This window comes from Leuresthes tenuis, unplaced genomic scaffold, assembly GCF_036924035.1.
Source record: "Leuresthes tenuis unplaced genomic scaffold, fLeuTen1.0.hap1 SCAF_12, whole genome shotgun sequence".
Classification (NCBI taxonomy): Eukaryota; Metazoa; Chordata; class Actinopteri; order Atheriniformes; family Atherinopsidae; genus Leuresthes; species Leuresthes tenuis.
Window position 1 is genome coordinate 14454384 of NW_027325366.1, and position 22339 is coordinate 14476722.

The window sequence follows — 22339 nt, forward strand, 5'->3', positions numbered from 1 at the left end:
ATACGCAGTTAATAATATTTTTTATTTGGTGTAAGCAAAATGTTTTGTGGAGGGATGAAGGATTGCACATTGTTTTGTTGTTCTGAGGGTAGATGATCATCTGCATTTCTGTTTTAGGCTTGTATTTTTACTTTACCAATTGGGTTTTTTAATGTGTTATTGTATTGTCACTTATATGCTTGACTCTAGGAAGAATACCTTAGTTGGACCAAAAGAGATCAGAACTTTTAAAAAAACAATACTAGGTTGTTGTTGTTTTTTATCGTGTTTCTGAAAAAATAACGTAAACTAAAATAATTTAATTTACATGAAGTCTTGGCCTCACATCTAACGCAAATTAGTTCGTATTTAACTTGTAAAGACGGGTTTCCACACGTATAATATGAATGTTTAGTAAGGTCAGCAGCCATAACTAATGACAAACAACGAGCGTCCAGCCAAAGTTTGAAGCTGGTGTGATGCTGTATCCACTAACACAAAGTCAGCATCTCTGCAGGAAGCAGAGGTGAAGCCATGGTCAGCTTTTCGGTCTGCTTTCATGACAACGTGCGCTTGTTGCAAATTCTGTATCACAACACACAAATACATAAATAAATTCGCTCCACCACTTTTAAACCTGAGCAAATAAGGCCTGTGTTTATCCCTGGCTAATGTGGTTAGAGCTAACGGCTAACGTTAGCCGCTCTCCATCCTTGATCAATGTCATTTTAATAAAACAGAAAACTCGTCACACACTCAAATCACAACTATTACGTCGCATTGGAGTTATACTGCTATTGTCCAGTGATGAAACTGTTATCCCGCACCAGCTGAAAAACATAAATCAAAACTCACCTTATTGTGTTTACCATTATGTCATTCCACGGTCCATCAAGGTAAAAGTCCTCGGTCAGGAAACCAGGATAGGAAAATAAAGATTCCGCACAACTTCTTCTTCTTCTTTGACGTTTAATGGCAGCTGACATCCTTGGTGTTACATATGCCGCCATCTACTGGACTAAATCTCTCTCTCTGTTTTTTCCTTCTTATTTCTTCTTTTCTATATTCTTTTAATTATCCCAGTATTTACCAAGAATCTTATTGTTATTCTCCTCCCTTCCTTAGACTTAGCAGATTCTACTATGTTTTTCAAATTATATTCTGTTATTCCTGCCCTCTGCAGCCCTATCTTCATTATTTCCCTCTCCCTTCCATATCTGGGACATGCTATCAACACATGTTCCACTGTTTCCTTCTCCCCACAGCTACACTGCCCAGTTGGATGTTTCCCCATTATCTTAAGTGTATTATTCAGTTTACAATGACCTATTCTTATCCTGCTAATAATTACTTGTTCTGTTCTGTTCTGTCCATAACACCCTGCCTCTCCTGCTACACTTTGTAATTTATATAAATGTCTTCCTTTTTCCTGATTCTTCCAATATTGATTCCACTGATTGTTTATTTCTTTCCATACTAAACTTTTCCCTTCTGTTTTTGATCATTTTACTTTAATTTCCACCACCTCTTTCTTTACTGCATCCTTAGCAGCTTTGTCTGCTTTTTCATTTCCATTTATTCCTACATGAGCTGGTACCCACATGAACACTATTTGCATTAACCTGGATGTTTTTAACTGTATTTCATATAAAATTTCCTGATGTGTTTTTGCTGTTCCGCTTTTAATACTTAAGAGTGATGAAAATGAATCGCTACATATAACTATCCCTCACCCCCTCCATCCATTCAATTGCTATCAATATTGCACATAATTCTACTGCATATATACTTAAATGATCTGATGTTCTTTTTGAAATTGTCTTATTATAAATGGGAATCACCATTGCTGCTGCTGTTACTCCTGTTGCCTGTTCTTTGGACCCATCTGTATATATATGCACATATTCTCCATATTTTTACTCCACATAGTTATAAAATTCCTGCACTAGATCTGCTGTTTTATTTCTTTCCTTGATGTTCCACATGTTTAAGTCTACATTTGTTTCTTGTAGCATCCATTTTGGTATTACTGTCCACAGAACTATTGGGCTGAATTCCATATGATGTATTTTTAGTTGTTCTGCTAAACCCTCACTGACCCACCCAAAACTCGTTTTTTCCTCCTTCCCCTTTTCCCAGCACATCTCCAGAACTGTTTTTGCTGGATGTTCTTCTTTGTGTCCTTTTAAATTTATCCAGTAGTTGGCTATTAGCTGTTTTCTTCTGAGCCCTAGTGGCATTTCTCCTGCTTCAACCTGTAGTGAACATATTGGTGCTGTTTTTATTGCTCCGAGACAAGTTCTTAATGCTCTGGCTTGAATTATATCTATTTGCGAGAGTACTGATTTTGCTGCCGATCCATATCCCACACAACCGTAATCTATTCTAGACCTTATTAATGCTATGTATATATATTTTAATGCTGTAAAATCCGCACCCCACTCTAACCCAGCCAAACACCTCATAATATTCAATACTTTCTTACTTCTCTCTACAATTCCCTTCACATGCTCCCTCCATGTTAATCTAGAATCCATTATCATTCCTAAGAATCGAAAGCTGCTTACTCTTTCTAAGTTCTTTCTGTACAAGTTTAACTTTTTATTTTCACTAATTTTCTTTTTTGAGAAGAACATTACTTTACTTTTCTCCACTGAAAATTTAAAACCCCACTCTTCTCCCCATTTCTCCACTTGATTTATCCCTTCCTGTAGTTTCTTAACTATGTGATCTATGTTGCCTCCCCTCTTCCATAATGCCCCATCATCTGCAAACAAAGATCTTCCCATTCCTGCTGGTATACTGTCGAATATATTGTTTATCATTATTGTAAATAGCGTTGGACTTATCACACTCCCCTGCGGTGTGCCATTCTCTACCACATAGCTCTCTGACACCTCCGACCCTATTTTAACTTGTATAACTCTTTCATTTAAAAAATCCATAGTCCAGTTAAACATGTTTCCCTCAATTCCCATTCGATGCATTTTAATTGGCAATCCCTCTCTCCACAACATGTCATATGCCTTTTCCACATCAAAAAACACTGCTGCCACTGTTTCTCTATTTACTTGTGCTTTTCTTATATCATCTTCAATGCATACTACTGGGTCAATAGTGCTCCGACCTCTTCTAAACCCACTCTGATGTCTAGTTACCAATCCCCTTATTTCTATATAATACATCATTCTTTCATTTATCATTCTTTCCATTATCTTACCTATATGGGATGTTAGTGCTATGGGCCTTTAATTTATTGTCTTACTATGATCTTTCCCCGGCTTCCTAATTGGTACTATTATTGCCTCCTTCCAACTTCGTGGTACTTTCCCCTCTTTCCAGACTTTATTGAATAATGTTAATATCTTTGTTAATCCCCCCTCACTTAGATGTTTGATCATAGTGTAACATATCCCATCTTTGCCTGGCACACTCCTTCTTGTATTCTCTATTGCTCTTTTCATTTCTCTAATTGTAAATGGTACATCTATTTCGTTTTCTCTACTTTCTTTTCTTATTAACACCTCCCTGATTCCGCACAACGTTCGTGCGTGCAATATTTACATAAAATTACTTGGACATGTTGTACTTGAGTTATATATGAGGAGCCTACGTTAAAGTATGAACAAAAATATAATTTACAGATATTTGTAGGTATTTGATTAGTCAACAGTGTTCTCTATTTCTGCCATTTAAATAAACAAATGTCTCTCTTTCCCTCTCTCTCTCTTTCACGAGAGACACCGCACTCACACACACACGTACACTCCGCCATCACTACCAAGATACCAATCTTAAGTGTTTTTTAAACTTTGAAAAATGTTATTTCGAAATAGCCATTAATATAGTATATACAAGGTAATGTTGACGGTAAGCTATATGGTCAAAAAACTGCAAACGATCCTTACTGTAACACTTAACTTATGACTATTTATCACAATTTCAACATTCCTTTGACAACAGCTAAGTATACTAATGTCTGTTTTTATCTTTGTAGGGTTTCGATTTATTTTGTACTCCTGTGGTGAAATTTTCCCATAAAGTCTGAAATGTTTTTTTGTTTCCATTCCTACTCTTCATTATATGAGAAAGGATCAAAGATGTTTTACCAAACCTCATGAGCCTTTTAGATTTTTCAACAACCATCTATATCTCACTGCTCTGCATTAAATCAATCCTGTCAAAGATGGCACATTTCCATTATTTTCATTATCATGAAATGGGATAAAAATCCCTAAAATGGGAAGATCAATATCATGGCTGGTAGCAGAAGGTAGTGCATTTACTTGGTCTTACAAAGAAAGGGTATGACACACCTCTACACAGAAAAATCTCACCACAATGGTAAGAGCACGGCAGAAAGGAGGACAAAGCAGAGGTGGAGAATAGTTTCTAGCTAATGGGCTCCTTGAAGCTGACCCAGAATCCAATGTGTCTGTCTAACCACAGAACACATATTCTACTCCAGCTACTGTTCTCAATAGGGCTGAATCGAAAACTCAAAGCCAATGAAGAACTTTTTACTGAGAAGATCTATTTTGAATCAATATTATCCACCTCAAAAATCCCATATATTTTCAGTAGTTTCCTTAATTTTACCTAACTCGTCTCCGGTATGGTTTGCACTAGTTGTTTCCAACCTTTCTGTTGCTGTCTGAATGCATTTTTAATTTTTACCTTGTCTGGAGCTGATTGTCCACAGAATAATGAATATGTAATATGAAAATATAATATATAAACATAATTTTTTACAGTATAATTTGAATTAAGTTATATGTAAACCTGTATCTATGATTAGTTTAAAGATTTCTTTGGACCTTAATTTGATATAATGTGACGAGAAACCAAATGAAAGACTTTGAACGTGGAGTGTGAGTTACCAAAGATTTGAGGTTTGTACACAATTATCAGGCTCCTGTTTATTCTTACCAAGGAAAGGTGGTTCTTTAAACACAGTTTAGAGCCAAATTTCTCAGTTTTAACTGAAATTTCTAGAACAGTTTTAAACTTGATTGTTTCAAAAGATCATGCCAAATTGAGAACGGTTTAAACCATGTTCAGCATTTATATTGCTGGCTGGGTTCTGTTCATGTGAGTGTCATGTTGGAAATTATTAAAACCTGCTGAGGTAAATGTAAAACAATGGTTAATTCAATTCAATTCAATTTAGTTTTATTTATATAGCACCAAATTACAACAATTGTCATCTCAAGGCTCTTAATATAGTCCAATTCAAGCCAATTGGAATTCAATTCATTGTAATCATATTCCCATTAAATCCAATTAATTAATTTCAAAATAATCCATTTAATTCATAAAGAGCCAATTCAAAAAATAATATCCTAGCTAAGAAAATCAACAGATTGCACCGAAACTTGTCTTCAGTCCAATCTCCCATCCTGAGTGTGCGAGGCGACTGTGGAAAGGAACAACTCCCTTTTAACAGGAAGAAACCTCTGGCAGAACCAGACTCAGGAAGGGTGGCCACCTGCTTCGACCAGCTGGTGTTTGAGAAGACATAAAAGAGGGGAGAAAAACACCATAACATCATTCAAAGGATACCTGTTGGAACGGGGAAACACAAGTTAATGACCACAATAATGTCACATGTACATAATATCATTTGAGAAATTAAACAGGGGGAAAAAGAGAGCAAAGTGAGGAAAGGTGTGATAGATGAGGTCCCCCAGCAGCCTAAGCCTATAGCAGCTTAACTATGGGATGTTTCAGGATCACCTGAGCCATCCCTAACTATAAGCTTTAACAAAAAAGAAAGTTTCAAACCTGATCTTAAAAGTGAAAGGGTGTCTGCTTCCTGGACATTTACTGGCAGCTTATTCCACAAGAGAGGGGCCTGATAACTGAAGGCTCTGCCTCCCATTCTACTTTTAGGAACTCTGGGAACAACAAGTAAACCTGCAGTTTGGGAGCAAAGTGCTCTGTTAGGAAAATATCTTACAATGAGATCTTTAAGACATGATGGAGCTCGGTCATTAAGAGCTTTATATGTGAGAAGAATTTTAAATTCTATTCTGAATTTAACAGGGAGCCAATGAAGAAAAGCTAAAACTGGAGAAACATGATCTCTCCTGTTAGTTCTCATCAGAACTCTGGCTGCAGCATTTTGGATCAGCTGGAGGCTTTTCAGAGAATATGTGGGACAGCCCAATAATAAGGAATTACAGTAGTCCAATCTTGAAGTAACAAATGCATGGACTAGTTTCTCTGCATCACCCTGAGACAGGATGTTCCTGATTTTAGCAATATTACGAAGGTGAAAGAAGGCAGTCCTAGACAATTCTAGACAGTTCTAGACAATTTCTCCCTGAAACGCTCAGGTCCAAAGAGAACAACTTTAGTTTTGTCTGAATTTAGAATCAGACAGTTCTGAGTCATCCAGGTCTTTATGTCTTTAAGACATGCTTGTAGTCTGACCAACCTATTGGTTTCATCTGGTTTCATAGATAAGTACAGCTGAGTATCATCAGCATAACAATAGAAATGTATGCCATGCTGTCTAATAATGTTACCTAATGGAAGCATGTATAAAGTAAAAATAATTGGTTCAAGCAGAGAACCCTGAGGAACTCCATGACTTACTCTGGTGTGTGAGGAAGATTCTTCATTTACAAGAACAAACTGGAATCTATCAGATAAATATGACTTAAACCAGCCTAATGCAGTTCCTTTAATTCCAATAACATGTTCAAGTCTCTGTAACAGACTGCTGTGATCAATCGTATCAAATGCAGCACTGAAATCCAACAGAACAAGCACAGACACAAGTCCGCTATCAGAGGCTAAGAGGAGATCATTGGTAACTTTAACCAGTGCTGTTTCTGTGCTATGATGTACTCTGAATCCTGAATGAAACTCTTCAAACAGATTATTTCTATGTAGATGATCACAAAGTTGAATTGCAACTATTTTTTCAAGAACTTTAGACAAAAAAAGGGAGATTGGATATTGGTTGATAATTAGCCAACACTTCTGAATCAAGAGTAGGTTTTTTAAGTAAAGGTTTAATTACAGCAACCATAAATGTCTGTGGTACATATCCTGTCAAGAAAGACAGATTGATCAAATCCAATATGGAAGTGTCAATTAAGGGGAAAACCTCTTTGAACAGTCTGCTTGGGATTAGGTCTAAAATACAAGTTGATGGTTTAGAAGAGACTATTGCTGTTGTTAGCTCAGAGACATCAACTGAGCAGAAGCCATCTAAATACAATTGAGGTTCTAAAGATACTTCTAAAGCTGCTCTACTTGATGATACATCAGTGATAATAGTGGGCAGGATTCCATTAATCTTCTCTCTAATAGAAACAATTTTATTGATAAAGAATCTCATGAAAGCATCACTGCTGAGAGTTAAAGGAATACATGGCTCAACAGAGCTCGGACTCTTTGTCATGTGGTTGCATGGTGAGTCATGCTGGTGCTTGTTGTTGAGGTTGAGAAAGAGTCTTTAAGTTTCAGTGTAGATGAAATGTTACATATTTTGGGCAGAGTTAGAATCCTTTAGTATTTGCTTGTAGTATCAAGTGTATGTAACTCATAAGAACAAATTAAACGAGTACATTTCCAGCAACATTTTATGTTATGATTGAAAAACACTATTCTGTTTGCATTCTCTTAATAAAATCCAAAAAAAGTAAGAAATTTGTATTGGGGTGAACCAGCTGAGTTTTAGTTAGATTGTTCCTTTTCAGGTTTCAAATGAATTTTTAAGAAGCTTTTAAATTTTTTTTTAAAAATTTGCTCTGGATAACTGTTCTGAACAAGAACAGGGGCATTTAACATCCATCCATCTTCTATACCCGCCTAATCCAATTTAGGGTTGCGGGGGGGGCTGGAGCCTATCCCAGCTGTCATTAGGCGAGAGGCAGGGTACACCCTGGACAGGTCACCAGTCCATCACAAGGCCACATAGACACAAGTGAGACAAACAACCATCCACGCTCACATTCACTCTTAGGGACAAGTTAGAGTCACAAATCAACCTAATATCCATGTTTTTTTGGACGGTGGGAGGAAGCCAGAGAGAACTGACGCATACACGGCTGGAACATGCAAAGTCCACACAGACGGGCCCCAGCCGGGAATTGGACCTGGATTTCATATTTGCAAAATTTCCTGATTGTCAGCTGCAAAAATCCAAGAAATATTACACTGAGCTTTGTCTAAATTTGTTTAAAAAGTGAAAGAAGAGGAGGACCAGGTCACCCTAATGGGCTCCACTATGTTACTTTTTCTGCAGCATTGTTGCATGACAATAATCCTACTTGTCTACAATAAAAACTGCTAGATTCAAACAATATTCTTTTTTCTTCCTTTTTATTCATTTACAAATTTGTTGGAAGTTTAAAAAACAAAAACATTTCAAACTAGCTTTTGCCTTGTATTCTTTTCAGCATAAAACTTAATGTGAGCTCAAAAACAGCTTGTCATTTACATTTTCACCTCTTTGCTTGCATTTTGTGCAGAGCTTTTGTAATGTCATCCGTCATAAGTTTACACCACATGAATGGAAGTCCAGCTATTGGTGAAGTGATGTAGCTGCATCTGGGGTTTTGAAATCCTTTTAGGGTAAGTGCCTGTGCCTGGATATCGAGATTGATGCAAGAAATAAACATCAGCTCTAGGAATAAGACTGTCTATGTCCATGAGACTATCATTTCCCATCTAAGAGCAATCTCATATCCCCCATCCCTTGACTCATGCACTCAGGTCTCTCTATCCTGTCAGTCTTGCCTGTTTCCTTTTTTATTTTGATCATATGGTCTCTTGCTGATGACTAAATTATGATTAGATTTAAGGATGTGCAGTGCTTTCATCTGTCTAGTGTGTTGTTTAATATTGGTCCCCCTAACCCCCTCGAACCAGCACCCTGACCCCACAAATGCACACAACACAATAGACGTCTACCTCGACTGACTCATGCAGAATTGAAGAGAAGAGTGGCTGCTTGGTCCCCATGGAAACATGTATGTGTGTGTTGAGTAAATATTTCTCCCTCACTGAGATAAGACGTGCACGCACAAAAAACACGCGAGCCAATGTTTGACATGCAAATAATCTGTTCTTCCACAAATGCAACTGCTGCTTCATCAATTTATATCAAGTGAGAGGTCTGGTATGAGAAGTAACTGAAACACCTGATTGAGCTTTTTGTTATAAATGTGTTCATCGGTGAGAAAGAGTGCTTCTTGATCCTGCTTGAAGAAAATCCTCATGTTGTGAAGCTAAAATGCTCTTTATGTACCTGTTTAATGATATGTTGGCTTTGAATTTGATCAAAATTGTGATTTTGCCAGCTATATGAAATACGTTTATTCTTTATGGTATCAATTTAAGGAAGAGAGAACCTCAGCATTGAACTTAGATATGACTAAACTTTGCAAAAATGCATTCTAGAAAGAAAAAGTCTCCAATAAACAGTACATTTAACCAAAAAAGGTGGGATAACATCACATACCAAAGTAGCAAATATGAAAAATGCTTAATATATTATCCAAAAATCACTGCCTATCCACTCAGATGTTGTATAGAATTTATTTTCCATTTAATTTAAGCTACTTTCACTAAAATTTCACATGTAACATCTTTGCAACAATACAAATGTCAAATTAAAGAAATGAAAGCACCAATTGTTGTTGTGAATGCAACAATTGAAAACAACATTGCTCCTCACTGAATGATCAACTTTTTCAGTTAGTCTATTATGTTAAGAGATTTAGCAAAGTGTAGTTTTGAGCACAGTTTTACCGGTTTTGTTTTTATTGCACCTGTTTGTTTTCATTAGTTTCTTCTCACAATGCTCTTGTTTTCAATCCTACACTAGTTTAGCATTAAACTCCTGTAACATTATCAGGCTAAAAGTTTACAGCTTTGAAAAGAGTATTAAAAATCAAAATAATTGTCATAATTCTTTCAGAAATTTTTTGATCTTTTCAGGATGGCTGTCTATTATGTTAGCAACAGATAATAAATCAAACAAAATTGAAGCGATAAACAGATCTTTATTTCAGGTTAAAACAAATTTGTACTTCCATTTCGTACTAATTGGAGTAGATGGTTCCACCTCTCAGCTGTCAGTGATTAGACGTACAGTTGTTCATGATAAGGCTAACAGCTAACCATGGCCCAATTATTGAGGGCTAACACTATGTTTAATTTCCTTGAAAGTCAAAACTTAGAATTGAGAATTGTAACCCTGAGTCCCAGTTGAAAGTTGGAAAAACAAGATTGATTTTCTTATTGCTTTGCCTCCTGACCAGGCTAGCTAAAATAGGAAAATGCAACCCAAAAACAATACATTACACTGTATTTTGCTCCTACAAACAATATAGAAATATGTTTTACTGATAGAGGTTTGACAATGTGACTGAGATAATGAGATACCAGAGACATAGCAATGAATAGCAAGAATCAGCATATGCCACTAAGGCAAGACAGCCTTAACACTGTACTGAAATGGATGTTAATACCATAGCGGTGAAGCTAAGGCTTAAAACTAACCAGGTCATACTTCTTACTATCCTGCTTCAAACAGTTGCACCAAAGTAAAGCTTGTTTTCAGTGGGAAATCTTAAAGCACCCTTCCTCACTGTGTTGGACTGATTTGTAGAGAGCAATTAGGTAACTGTTGTTCTGTTTGTTTTAATGTATCAATGATTAAGTACTCTTAAAGTAAATGATCTGCAAACACTTGCGGTTAGAAAATGGTCAGACATGAAAACATCATTTTCAGGTCTGGATCAGTATGGACATGTGTGAGTTTTATTTGGGTTAAACAACACAATACCTTTGTTTGTGCGTGTGTGCTGAGCCCTGGCCCAGTCTCATTCACACCTAATGACTGCAGCCTCTGTCTGGCAGCCATCCCTCCTCCCAGACCAAATCCAATTACTTGGGACAATAGAAACCAGCTCAGGGCTCAGGACTCCATCAGCTCCTCTGTGCTGCTGCTCCTTGTTTCCAGTATCTTGCTGGACCCCTAATCATGTCAAGGATCTTCAAGGGCCACAAGGTACACCTGTACATGCGCACACAAATACACATAGAAATAGAGCAGAAAAACTAAAATAGATTTAGAAAATCACATACGATAACAAACAAATTATAAATGAGACTATAGTCATATATGACCAAGCATAGATAAGACGACGCCAAAATAATAATAAATAAATGTATCACAGCATATATAAACAATTAATCATATATTAACCAAAAATTAAACAGAAGCAGGTAAAAAATATGCACATTACACAGCACACCTCACTAAATTCAATATATACATAATAATCTTTAATGAGAAGCCTTTTTTTACTATGCTGCACAAACAGGCTACACAGTATTGATGTTCAATGGCTCCATCTAGGGGCAACAAGGACTCGTTGCCCAGAACGAGTGTAATTCTCCTAGATTCCCTCAACACAACTTTTGAAAATCAAAAACTGTTATACAAAACATGCATAATTCATGATCTATAAAGTTAATTCACTAACTTTGGAAATAATCTCACCTCCTGTTAAAAAATATATAGCTGGGGTTTTCATCCTGAATTTGTTTCAGGACTTTAAAACACAGGTTGCACAGTGGTGTGGTAGTTAGCACTGTTGCCTCACAGCAAGAAGGTTCCAGGTTCAACTGGAAAGCCAGGGCCTTTCTGTGTGGAGTTTGCATGTTCTTCCTGTGTATGTGTGGGTTCTCTCTGGGTACTCCTGCTTCCTCCCACTGTCCAAAAACATGCATGTTAGGTTAATTGGTGTTTCTAAAATTGTCCTTAGGAGTGAGTGTGTGTGGTTGTTTGTTTCTGTGTGGCCCTGTGATGGACTAGCAACCTGCCCAGGGTGTACTCTGCCTCTCACCTGATGACTGCTGGGATAGGCCACAGCCCCCTGTGAACCAACTGATAGATTAAGCGGGTATAGAAAATGGATGGACTTTAAAACACAACTAACTTTTGGAATGATATGACCTGTTTACTTTAAAAATGTTCAAAGTTTTCCCTCAAAGTCAAATAAAAAGATACACGCAGAATAAACCTATCTTTAATGCAGATTCAAACTGACCTTGAATGAGACCTTGATTTTTCTGTCTTGAGAAACCTTAGTACATGAAATATAACCCTTGACTTTTATTAGTCAAATGAGCATACATCATACCAAAGATGCACAGAAAATTTGAAAATCTCAAACAACCTGTTTGGTGTACTCCCCACTGGTTCTCCTGTTGTTAAAACAGAACTTGGTAACTGAGAATAAGGTCCTGACCTGAAAATAGGAGACCTTACACTCCCCTCTTACTCCCTCTCTGCTGTGCCTGAGCTCTGTCAACAAAAACCCTCCAAGCAGAAGACACTGCCATCCATGTGTCCCCTGGCAGCTGTGGAAGTTACAATCCATGTCAAGACAACATAACATCATTGGTAAATTGTGACAACAATCTACCAAGGTCTGATTTAACATCAAAACTTTGTATAAAACAATAATAAATCAGCACAACTACTGAGAGCGTCACATCTTCTCAGAGAACAAGTTTACTGCGTGGCATGATGGGTCAAGTTTTTAGGTAGGTTTGGTTGTTATCTCTGGGGAGTTACCGTGAACAACTCTTTATAATATTATATATTTGCTTTACATTGATAGATCCATTTGGAGCCACTTTAGGAAAGTGATGTTCAAACTTTCAAATCTGAACATGAAAAGAATATGTTCTTTGTATATGTGTGTATACAGTTGTGTGAGGTTGTGTAAGCTGAGAAAACCATCTGAGAAGCAGTAAAGAACTGTTTCTTCTTTCAGACGGAAATTAATACCTGCATTAGTTTCTCAAAGTTATATTTACATTTCTACATACGATGTATGAAATTAATCAATACAATGAAGCCAACATGAATCTGAGTTTTGTAATCAACTTTTCATGAAAGAATCTTTCCTTTCTTGAAATCCAAATTTTAAAACCAAATTTCTTACCACAAATTTGCTGCCTTTATTAGAACCCAGTTATCTGCCATCAAGTAGCTGCAATTTTACAAAAAAAGAGACGCAGATCATGTTGAGGATGTCAAAGCTCCCACATACTGTTAAGTGCCATAAAAGACATGTCCTTTATGTCAAATATTTGTCTCAGCTGTGGGGAAAACATCTGTTGCTATACAGTGATTTTCCATGTCTTGTTTAAACACTACAAATGTTGTATGTTAGCAATGTTAGCATTAATGAATGAACTCCCTCTGACTATTTAAATGTTCACATTCCTCGAACCACAGGCAGAGGAGGAGGAGTGGCAGCTATCTTCAGATCAGGGTTACTAATCAGTCCTAGACCCAAGATTAGTTTTAGCTTTTAATAACATATAAGAAAGCCCTTCGTAAAGCTAGAACTGCTTATTATTCATCATTGATGGAAGAGAATAAGAATAATCCCAGGTTTCTTTTCAGCACTGTTGCCAGGCTGACAAAGAGTCCGAGCTCTGTTGAGTCATGTATTCCTTTAACTCTCAGCAGTGATGCTTTCATGAGATTCTTTATCAATAAAATTGTTTCTATCAGAGAGAAGATTAATGGAATCATTCCCACTATTGTCACTGATGTATCATCAAGTAGAGCAGCTTTAGAAGTATCTTTAGAACCTGATTTGTATTTAGACGGCTTCTGCCCAGTTGATCTCTCTGAGCTAACAACAGCAATAGTCTCTTCTAAACCATCAACTTGTATTTTAGACCCGATCCCAACCAGACTGTTCAAGGAGGATTTCCCCTTAATTGACACTTCCATATTGGATTTGATCAATCTGTCTTTCTTGACAGGATATGTACCGCAGACATTTAAGGTTGCTGTAATTAAACCTTTACTTAAAAAAACCTACTCTTGATTCAGAAGTGTTGGCTAATTATCGACGTATATCCAATCTCCCTTTTTTGTCTAAAGTTCTTGAAAAAATAGTTGCAGTTCAACTTTGTGATCATTTACATAGAAACAATCTGTTTGAAGAGTTTCATTCAGGACTCAGAGTGCATCATAGCACAGAAACAGCACTGGTGAAAGTTACCAATGATCTCCTCTTAGCCTCTGATAGCGGACTTGTGTCTGTGCTTGTCCTGTTGGATTTCAGTGCTACATTTGATACGATCGATCACAGCATTCTGTTACAGAGACTTGAACATGTTATTGGGATTAAAGGAAGTGCTTTTGACTGGTTTAAGTCATATATATCTGATAGATTCCAGTTTGCTCTTGTAAATGAAGAATCTTCCTCACACATTGGAGTAAGTCATGGAGTTCCTCAAGGTTCTGTGCTTGGACCAATTCTTTTTACATGCTTCCATTAGGTAACATTATTAGACAGCATGGCATAAATTTCCATTGTTATGCTGATGATACTCAGCTGTACTTATCTATGAAACCAGATGAAACCAATAGGTTGGTCAGACTACAAGCATGTCTTAAAGACATAAAGACCTGGATGACTCAGAACTGTCTGCTTCTAAATTCAGACAAAACTAAAGTTGTTCTCTTTGGACCTGAGCGTTTCAGTGAGAAATTGTCTAGTTATATAGTTACTCTAGATGGTATTTCCTTGGCTTCTAGTTCTACAGTGAGGAACCTTGGAGTTATTTTTGACCAGAATTTATCATTTGACGCACATATAAAACTGGTTTCTAGGATTACCTTTGCAATATTGCCAAAATCAGGAACATCCTGTCTCAGGGTGATGCAGAGAAACTAGTTCATGCATTTGTTACTTCAAGATTGGACTACTGTAATTCCTTATTATTGGGCTGTCCCACATATTCTCTGAAAAGCCTCCAGCTGATCCAAAATGCTGCAGCCAGACTTCTGATGAGAACTAACAGGAGAGATCATGTTTCTCCAGTTTTAGCTTCTCTTCATTGGCTCCCTGTTAAATTCAGAATAGAATTTAAGATTCTTCTTCTCACATATAAAGCTCTTAATGACCGAGCTCCATCATGTCTTAAAGATCTCATTGTAAGATATTTTCCTAACAGAGCACTTTGCTCCCAAACTGCAGGTTTATTTGTTGTTCCCAGAGTTTCTAAAAGTAGAATGGGAGACAGAGCCCTCAGTTATCAGGCCCCTCTCTTGTGGAATAAGCTGCCAGTAAATGCTATATAAATAAAATTGAATTGAATTGAATTGCCCTGCCCAACCAAAACTGATCACTTTTCCAAAGGTGACCCAGCCAAACATGCAGATACCTGTCAGCATGTCTGATAAAATCCCCTACTGTTTTTCCAACAGCACTAGGAGCTGGAGGTAACTGGGAAAAAGAACTGGGTTTCACCTGCCAGAGCATCCCAGCAGCAGAGTACTGCTGGCTGTGCCAAGGCAAAGAACCTCTGTGTGCTATAAAGAGATAAATATGTTTCCGTTGTTTGAGCAGCAGGGAGAGACATATTTATAAGACATTTATTAAAACTAATTAATGATCAGACAGTTGGCCAGTACTATAGTTGTGGCTGTATCACTGTATGTATTACAATATACATATATACAATATACATACATGCAGTAATAAAAAAGCGCTACAACGCGCTTTTACGCTACATATGACATTCACCCATTCAAGAATAATAATAAACTTGCACAAAAAATTAATTAATACATAACCCCTCTAACACCAAATTTGAATGTTAAGTTGATCAAGTGACATGAAAATAAAATCGGTTTTAAACGTCATCCTTGGAGTCACTTCCTTGATATCTTGGCACTTTGTCTACAATGACTGTAAGGGAACGTGGTATGGAAGGGAGGACCCAGATACAGAACTTCAAACAAACTAGATTTATTTTCAAAATGAGAACAAAAGGAGCAGCTGAGCCGGATATCAAAAATAAATTAAACTAAAAGTAAACAAGACATATGTAACAAAAGGCAAAAACCTGACAAACATGAACAGAAAATCATGAGAAAGGTGGTGCAGATTTTGCAATGAGCTGAGGTAAACCTGGAAACTAAATACTGTGGGGAGGTGATTGGTGATGGGGTGCAGCTGTGAAACAAAAACAGGTGACTTGCATGAACCTAACATAACAGGGGGAAAAAACATGACAAAATGAAGTATAAAGATAGCTGTGTGGTCAATGTTTTATGAATTCAACAAACTGCAGCAGACAAATGGTTTGCATGTTACTGTTTTTAAAGGAGAAGAGATACTCCTTCAAGTGAAATCTCTTTTTAATAATCTAACACCTACTTTTGCTTCTACAAATATCAGTATAATCTTAAAATTTAAATGCTGGTTTTAAAGGTCCTTCATAGTCTGTCAGTACAATACTCCTACTATTGCTTGTCAGCTATGTAGGCTGTTTTAAATTTCCACTCCAACACTATTGACTGCAGTTTGCACAGCTGTTAATGTTTAGTTTTAGATTAGTCAATAGCTACAATATTTTATTATCACTTTGCATATATACCATCTGCACTTTCATTCATTTGCACTATATTTGTCTTTAACTTGTCCATGTTACTTATGTACAGCTGCCCTGTGACCCTTTAATTGCACCCCCAGAGACAAATAAAATTTTTTTAATTGAAAAAATTGAATTCAATCTTAATAAGAAATCCATGATAAATATATTAATTAGCCAAATTTATTAATTTCTCTTAAGATCAAAACTTTACGGTGTAACTACTTGGTTAAAAAAATTCTTGCAAAAGAAATGAGTAACTTGTAATAGATGCACTGTACTTGTATAGCGCTTCTCTAGTGTAGCTGACAACTCAAAGCACTTTCACACTACATTCCCTCACACCCATTCAACACATCTTAATCTGTATAGGCTACACAGTGTTTTTATTTTTTATAAAGACATTTACACACATTCATACACCCACGGACGTATCAATATAGAACAAAACGGAAAAGTTTCAGCCATAGATCTCTGTTTTGTGTCACGAACCTTGGGAGAGAAGACACAGATGTGGGGTCTTTTCAAAAGCAAAGTGTTTATTAAAAGAACAAGACAGCAAGGCAGGTGAATATCTCTGAGTAGAGCAACGGAAAAGGCTGTGAAAATCCCAAAGCGCTCTCCGTAGTAACTATGGCTGGGGAGATTGCTGCTATGAAAAATAATCAAAATAACTCTCCACTGAAGGAGGCAAACAGAAAGGGTTGTGAACAATAACATAAACCTACGCAAAGGCACTATGAAACTTTAACACACCTTTAACAGCGGCGAACAGATCTCTAGAACAAAACGCAAATCGCTCCACTAACGGAGGTTTCTATGAAACGCTAACAAATCAAAATCACTCCAAAAGGGAGGAACAAAACAGGCTATGGAACTTAACGTGATAAATAAACTATAGCTATGGATAAATTACAAAACAAGATAATTCTGCAGGAGGCTCGCTCTCTGCAGGCTCGTGGAAACTATGGCTGTGGTCACTATGGAACGCGAAAAGGCTGGTAGTGAAGCTCATGGACAGAGACAACATACAGGTACAAGACAAGAGAAACGCAGACTATTTGGATACATGAGGAGCCATGGGGAACAGGTGGAAACACTTTGGAATCAGGGAAGACAATCAGACACTTGACACAGGAGGAAGAGGTACAAGGTACCTGAAACGAGAGGAAGTTAGTGATTTCAAAATAAAACACAAAATGACGAGACAAGACAAGAATCAAAACATAAATCATGACATTTTGTAAGCTATATATTTGGTCTATATGACTACTGTTCCACGATTTCAATTACTACTCTGTCATGGTCTATAAGTTTCTCTATTTGACGTTGTCTTTTGGTTTCTATGTTTACTTTTTGTACTTTAATTTCTTTGCTTCCTGTTTTATTTTGTAGACTTTGCTTCATGCGTATTCTATTGTGCTTACTTCTGTTTCAAACCTAGTCTTCAGTTACAGATTGTCACACCTGATCCTTGTTTGTTATTGCCTACAATGACCAAGTTTCAGGGTGAGTTTCAGTTAGAATATGCAGGAGTTTGTTAAAAAGTAAAGACTTGAAAAAGGCCAAATATTTTACCTAAAATATGATTTAAATTCAAAATGGCCAACTTCCTGTTAAATATAATCTTATTTTTTGGTTTGTTTGACAAATAATGTTTCACACCTATGAATCAGTATGAATAATGAGTTGATCAGGTGACGTTATGTAAATAAACTCTGTTTCAAATGTCATTGATGACGTCACTCAGCATAAATGATACAAGAATCAATAAGCTCTTCACTAAACATTTCCTGGATTTCTTGGCACATGCTCTGGAGTATCGACACAGTATGTCCCATCACCAGCTCACATTGCAAATTGTTCAGGGTGAGGGTGTTCTCTGGTAAGGTCAACAACAGAAGATGGTTGTGGAAATATAAGACATCGTGGCGTCAGATAGAGATTGGGTTTTGGCCACGTACACAAAAAAACGTTATCAGAAAGTATAATAGAATACCACAATGTACTGTCTTTAAAAATTCCTTGTATGCTGCCTTGTTATGTTTCTATGCAGTTCCTGTTAGTAAAATCTCCAGATGAGGCTGCCAAGGTAAGTCCGACTATGCTGGTCCAATTACAGCTTTGCAGACAATGCTGCAAATTTGTTATTTCTTAATCAGTAAAAAAGATCACATATCAACATTTGTGTTTTAATTGCTAGACTTTCCAGAAATTGTAGGTTTATTGTTAAATTTTCAACATGTGGTTTAACATCTGTGAAGGCTGTCAGACATGAAGCAATTGGACCCCTCAGGTCATCTGCAAAAGCCACATGCTTCTTTTCCATCCATTTTCTATACCTGCTTAATCCAATTCAGAGGCCAGTTACACAGAGACAAACAAGAAACACAACCCTGCACGCTCTCATTCACTCCTAGGAATAATTCAGAGTCACCAATCAACCTAACATGCATGTTTTTAGTTGGTGGAAGGAAGCTAGAGTACCTGGAGAGAACCCATGCATACACAGGGAGAACATGCAAACTCCCAGCAGGGATTTGAACCAGGAACCCTCTCGCTGTGAGGTGATGGTGACAGCCGCCATACGACCATGCAGCCCTCCAGGGTTGTTTTCACTTTCAAAAAAATGTGCTTGTTCTCCAGTGCTTTTATGTAAATTATATTGCCGCTCATAAATATTTCTATTGTTTCACTATAATGGAGTTGCATGAACACAATAATAACAATGTAATTTTTGTTACAGTTTATTCTTCAATATTCATCATATTTTTCTTTATATCTGACGAGAAAAATATCTAATTTCTTTACTAAATGTAACATTATTTATTTTGGGAATGAAGTAACTAGCTCAAGACATTTATCTTAAAACTGGAACCCAAAATTACTTGTGCAAGTTGTGGTCAAAACTATGCTCAAAATTTCTCTTCCTCAAATTGCGATAGATAGAAATTGAAACTCACAGCACTTTTATTGTGAGCACATACTTCTGCTGCCGCTGACAGTCAACTGACAATAATCAGCATTTGTGTTGTCAAAAACAATGGATGAAATTTATGTTAATATTGAATGCGTCAAACCTATCTGCCAAGTTCCTGCAACAAGTAATAGAGGAGGTAAGGATGAGCTAACAGTGATATTTTACTTTTTGATATTTATTTCTTTTCTTACTCATGTAATACAAATGGAATAATTTGAATTGAGGTCTGTTTTCTTTGTTCAGATTCAAGAAGCTCTAAGAGGAGCATCAGTTTGTATATTATACTCTCTCTGGGGAGTCTTTTGATGCTGGCTGGGTTTATCGCCTTTGGTGTTCACTGTGAGTTTGTTTGTCATAAGTTACCTCTCTAACTCTCACCAGCCTGAGAATGGACAAAGTGAATGTTCTGCTACTTTATGTTGATTAGTATCAACCCATTCTGAATTAAACTTGACAAACCAAACCAGTTTGAAAGCACAAAGCCTGTTCATTCAAAGGCTGGAATCATTCTAAGATCGTATTATCAGTAATACTTCCAATGATAGTTTGTCACCCTGTCACTTTACACTGTGATTATGAGGAGCATCAGTTTGCTCTAAAAGGCAAATGTTTCACCAGATTGTCCATTTGGTATTTTGTTTTTTTTTTCTGTTCCCAGAACTTTCTCCTTTACTGGTCCTACTCACTTAGTTACTCAGTTTTTCTCAGGGTGACCAGCACCTCAGTTTGAAAACCACCGGCACAAAAATGTCCTAATTTATTACCATATTTCATTAGCCTCAAGCAAAATCCAAAAGTATTTTTGACTTTTGCCTAAAAAACAGAAACAGTATTGATATGAGTGCATTACTGTCTAGAATTTAAGGCATGTGTTTTGATTAATTTCAGATCGTGACTCAGGTTACTTGATTGCAGAGCTCTCAGCCATCAAAGACAATCTAACTTAGCAACATCAGACCAGTGAAGACAAACTTAACTCCATGACAGAGGAGAGAGAGCTGAACAGGCTGAACAGTTTGTCCAAACGGAGTAAGTTCTGTCATGTGTCTTTAAAATTCACTTTTGTGAGATGCTAGATAGCTCCGCTGGTTGAGTGGACGCCTCATGTACAGAAGATGAAAATCCTCAACATATTAGGTGCAGGTTTGAGTTACGACTCGTGAGTCTTGTACTGTATGTCATCCCACTTTCTCGATTCACATTTCCTGTCTTTTTGAATTTAGAATAAAGGCCATTAAAGCATTAAAAATTGTAATGAAAATATACATTTTCACAATGTGTTAAATGAGTAAAGAATGAAAAGGAAAAAGACTACTTTTTAAACTTTTTTTATAATGACACACATTTTTGTCTAGAGAAGAAATGTTCTGCAGGATGGAGCATGTTCAGTTGTTCCTGTTACTTCCTCTCTAAAATGTCTGATACCTGGGATAAAGGCAGAAAGGACTGCAAGGACAAAGGCGCAGATCTGGTGGTGATAGACAACGCTGAAGAACAGGTAAAGCAAAAGAAACATTGAAGTTCAAACTCCTCTGAATGCTGAATTGAGAATAGTTTTGGAAAAATTATATATTTTAGATGAACGATTAAACACAAACGACATGTATGTAAGCCTCGTGGTTTGTCTATTTCTATACTTATTAAAAGGAACAGGCAGGCACTTGAGCTTGTTCTCCAAACCTTTTGTGAGACTCCACAATCATCAGTCAAACAGCTGTCCTGTGGGCTTCAACTCCCCAGAACTCTCCTTTTCAAAAGAAAAGCTTATTTTACATAATACAAGGTAACTGTTATCTCTCTTATTACCGTCATCTGTTACTGTTATATCTCGGTGAACAAGAAGTCAGTCCACATGCAAACATTTTATGTAAACTTTTAACAGGATTTAAAGAAACTTGTGGATAAAGAGTGTTGTTTGTCCTGTGATGGACTGTGACCAGACCAGTTGATTAGTCTGAACACTGGGATTTTGTGTTTTACTGAGAAGTAAAAATGTAAAAAAAAGTGTGGTGATCTGCTTATTTGTGTCCTCAGAGACATTTTTTGCTGTTTGTGCAAATGAACATGAAAATAATTCCCTGGGGAAACCCTTTTTTTCATGTTGTAAAATAATCACGTTTTATTGCATCAAATTTAAATGACAAAAATGTCCAACTCAGGGCTGTGACCCAAAAACTGAGAGACAACATCAGAAATCTCTATTCAGAAGAGCACAGATCTTGAAGCAACTAACAAACTGTGTAGAACCCTTAAGCTCCCAAGCCTCTGGTAGAGTAGAGAACTCCTACTTGAAAGAGGGGGTACTGGGGCAAATGTGGAGGTTTAGATATATATATGTATATAAATACTTGTAAAAAAATGTAATGTAAATATTGTGTTTTAACTACATTGCAATTTTTTTGTATTATTGATCAGAAATTTCTCTCAGAGTTCACCACGAAACCAACTTGGATTGGTCTGAATGAGAAGAGGAAGGCACCTGGAAATGGGTAGATGGAACTCCACTAACTTTTGTGTAAGATTTCGCTTTGCTTCAGTTCTTATATTCACATATACATAACATTTTTTTTTATATACTCATAATAATTTATAATTTCCAGAAGACCGTTTTCACAAGAATACACACTGTGCCAGAAAAAACATTATGACCAAAGCACCATTGGCTAAAACAAAGTAAATGCATAAACAAACAGAATAAACAAAAAAATAAACAGATAAAAATTCACTTCTCTCAAATGGAGTAGATAACCTAGTGTTAACTAACCAAAAACACATCATAAGCAACACTGAATAAAACATTTTTTTCAAACTGCATGATTGCCTGATCAGTTCCAAAGAGTGTAATATCTCTGTTGTTCACAGGAGGTGGAAGAAAGATCAACCTGATAATGGTGGTGGAGATCCAAAGTGGGGCGAGGAGGACTGTGCATACATCAGATATAC

The 22339-nt window shown here is 36.7% G+C and overlaps 1 protein-coding gene across 1 annotated transcript in view; it reads right to left on the minus strand.

Annotated features, from left to right (window-relative positions):
• plekhm3 (pleckstrin homology domain containing, family M, member 3) overlaps positions 1–891 on the minus strand; it is a 52425-nt gene extending 51534 nt beyond the window's left edge. Inside the window, exon 1 of the mRNA XM_072396560.1 lies at positions 835–891. The gene's annotated coding sequence lies outside the window, so the exon portion shown is untranslated. The remainder of the gene's footprint in view (positions 1–834) is intronic.
• Between the last annotated feature and the right edge of the window lie 21448 nt (positions 892–22339).